Here is a 3,287-nt window from a genome sequence, read left to right as displayed (position 1 = left end):
ATGTGATAGATCTGCCTTTCTGAAAGGTTATTAAATGGAAAAATCAGAAATTACAGAGCAGCAAAAAGAGGAAATGAAATCAAGTACAATCCATCCCCACTGTTCAAATTCTGGTCTATCACTAGCCAGTTCTTTTTCCATGGGTATGTATGCGAAGATGCTTCCTCTTTTAACTCAAAATGATATCCTACTGTACAGACTATTTTTGAACTTTTTTCATTCTGTCTTCATAATCATCAGTCAAACTCTTCTAAAACATCATTTTGGTAAGAACACAGCATTCCATTATATCAATATATCACAATTTACTCTCCTTTAAGAGTATAGGTTGCTTTTAAATTTTTGCTATGATAAATAATGTTGTGACAACACCATGAAGATTCTCTTAATTATTTCCTTAAGGTAAAGTCCTAGAAGTGAAAGTTCTGCCTCAAATGGAATACAGATTTTAAAAGACCTGCATCTTGGCACCCTTGCTAAAGTTAGTCAATATCATGGTTTTCTAACTTTGCCAAATTGTGGCTGATAGAGTGGATCACTGATTTAACTTGCATTTCTTTGAGGTTGAGGATGCTTCATGAGTTTAATTGGCCATTTGTACCTCCTTTTGGTTTTTGTGTGTGTGAGGAAGACTGTCCTTGAGCTAACGTCTGTGCCAATCTTCCTCTACGTTATGTGGGATGCCTCCACAGCATGGCTTGATGAGCAGTGCTAGGTCCACGCCAGGGATCCGAACCTGTGAACCCTGGGCTGCTGAAGTGGAGTGTGTGAACTTAACCACTATGCCATGTAGCCAACCCCAACTTGTACCTTCTTTTTATGAACTGAATGTTCATATCCTTTTCTTATTGTCACATTTCTGTGTTTATCTTGATTATAAGTCCTAGTGCATCTGTATAATATTGCTTGAGCCATGATGTCAGGGATGAATGAAACATGGTAGCAGCTTTCCTTAGGACGTCTCTCGTTTCTCTCTCTAGCCCTGAAATCACATGAAGTTGCGGGTGGAGATTCACCTGATAGCTGTAGAAACCCCTCTCAGCCCCAGGACCATGACGAATCAGACTCTGGTAACAGAATTTATCCTGCAGAGCTTTTCGGAGCACCCAGAATACCGTGTGCTGTTTTTAAGCTGTTTCCTCTCCCTCTACTTTGTGGCCCTCCCAGGAAATATCCTCATCATTTTGTCCATCACCTTCCATCCCAGGCTGCACACTCCCATGTATGTTTTTCTCTTCAACTTGGCTACTATGGACATCATCAGCACCTCCTCCATCATGCCCAAAGCAGTGGAAGGTCTGATATCAGGAAAGCTCCCTCTCCCATGGGGGCTACATGGTCCAGCTTTATTTCCTCACATGGACTGAATCCTCTGAGCTGCTCCTCCTAACAGTCATGGCCTATGACTGGTCCGCAGCTATCTGCCACTATCTGCATTACAGCACCATAATGAGCAAGACATTCTGCTGCATGCTAACAACAGGTGAGTGGGTGCCCTGTGCCTTCAACACAGCCATCCACACTGATGCTGAACTTGCATTTCTGTGGGCCCAGTGTCATTACCTATCTCTTCTGTAAGGTCCCTCCTCTGTTAATTCTCTCCTGTAGCTCCACATATGTGAACAGCATCATGATTGTCCTGGCTGATGCCTTTTATGGCATAATGAACTTCCTGATGACCATCGTGTCATACGGCTTTATCATCTCCAGCATCCTAAAGATGCAGACTGCTGCCAAGACCAGCTAGGCAGCCAGTTGAAGGGGCGGATGGAATTAATAGACAGAACACAGTCTATATAATAGACACAACACAATATGTATTATTCAATGGGACAGGGGACTATCAGCCTCAAGGACTGAGGTGAGGTCCCTGTGATCGCCATGTATTTATTTGTGGGCAAAGAAATACAAGCATAGCAGGAACTCATGCCAGCAGGGATATGCAAGTCAAACCTCAGCAGTTCTAGTCTTCTTCCCTTCAACGTACCCCGGTCCTACCCAAGGCCATTCCCTTAGGGAGTATCCTAGGAACAACCAGCAAGTTACGCAGACAGCGTTCTGTTCCTGCAAGAGCCCAGCGTTCCTAAGCCCCTTGCCTTCATGTTTGATAAGATACTCCCTTCCAGCCTTTGATTCCAAAGCACAAACAATCTAGTATAGTAATTTATGAGAATTAGCAGATCACGTATTTCTCAGCCACCCATTTATAACTTATTCTTGCTAAGTTTAAAACCTAGCAAGAATGTTGCTATGATCTCCTGCAACAACGGACTGCAGAGGGGAAGAAGAAAGCCTTCTCCACCTGCTCTTCCCACCTTATTGTGGTGTGCATGTTTTACACTGCTGTTTTCTCTGCCTACATAAGCCCTGTCTCCAGCTGTAGTGCTGAGAAGAAGAAGTTGGCTGGCATGCTGTACACCATGGTGAGCCCTACTCTCAACCTCCTCACCTATACTTTGAGAAACAAGGATGTCAAACCAGCCCTCAGGAAGCTTTTCCCCTTCTTCAGAAATTAATCTGTGTCTTCTGAAGCTCTTCTTGGAAACTGAAGTTTTAGTGGGAATTGACCTTTCTGTGCAGGGTCTGATGAGCAAGTTTCTGGACTGGAAGGTCAGCAAACCTGTCTGTTCTACCTGTGCCATTCTGTAGCAGAATGTCTACATGGATGAGCTTAGAATTCTGGTGTCCCAAGGCTGGGTGATGTGAGGACTGTGGTTTGACATGACCCTTTGAGACATGTGGTCTCAAGGTCTGACTCCAAAGTAATGTCTGTGCTGAGTTGGCAGAAAAACAAAGCTCTCTAGGAGAAGAAACGGGTCTCGTGCTTTAGACTTAACAGCTGTGTGAAAATGTTTTCCTGTTTCCTTTTTCTTTTGTATGTACAGTGTTCAGTATGTAGATCCTGAAATCACACCTAGAATTTTGGTGTGTGGGCCTGAAAAGAATTAGGCAGGATATGTGGACTTTATAGCATGTGGATTGTCAGACTGAAGAATTGCTTTAAGGTGACCACTGGCCCCTAAGAAACCATCTACTCCTACTCTCTTACCTCATGTGTTTCCTCTAGAGCCAGTCAGACTCCAAAATAGTTCAGAATGCAATGAAAACAGTTGTTTCTGTTTTTTATTTTCTTCTCACTAACAATCAAGGTAAAATGTATTATTAGGACCACCACTTTGTTTATTTGTTTTAACAGTTTTACTGAGGTATAATTGATATGCAAAAAAGCTGCATATAGTTAATGTGTACAATTTGATGAATAGGGACATATGCAGTCACTATTTTGT

At 42.7% G+C, this 3,287-nt stretch overlaps 1 pseudogene; it reads left to right on the top strand.

The window, feature by feature from the left end:
• Positions 1-1,051: 1,051 nt before the first annotated feature.
• On the top strand, positions 1,052-2,516 carry LOC124233969 (olfactory receptor 13A1-like; annotated as a pseudogene).
• Positions 2,517-3,287: the final 771 nt, after the last annotated feature.

Source organism: Equus quagga, chromosome 2 (genome assembly GCF_021613505.1).
Source record: "Equus quagga isolate Etosha38 chromosome 2, UCLA_HA_Equagga_1.0, whole genome shotgun sequence".
NCBI lineage: Eukaryota > Metazoa > Chordata > Mammalia > Perissodactyla > Equidae > Equus > Equus quagga.
The sequence above is the reverse complement of the archived record's forward strand: the minus strand, read 5'-3'. Positions and strand labels throughout refer to the sequence as shown.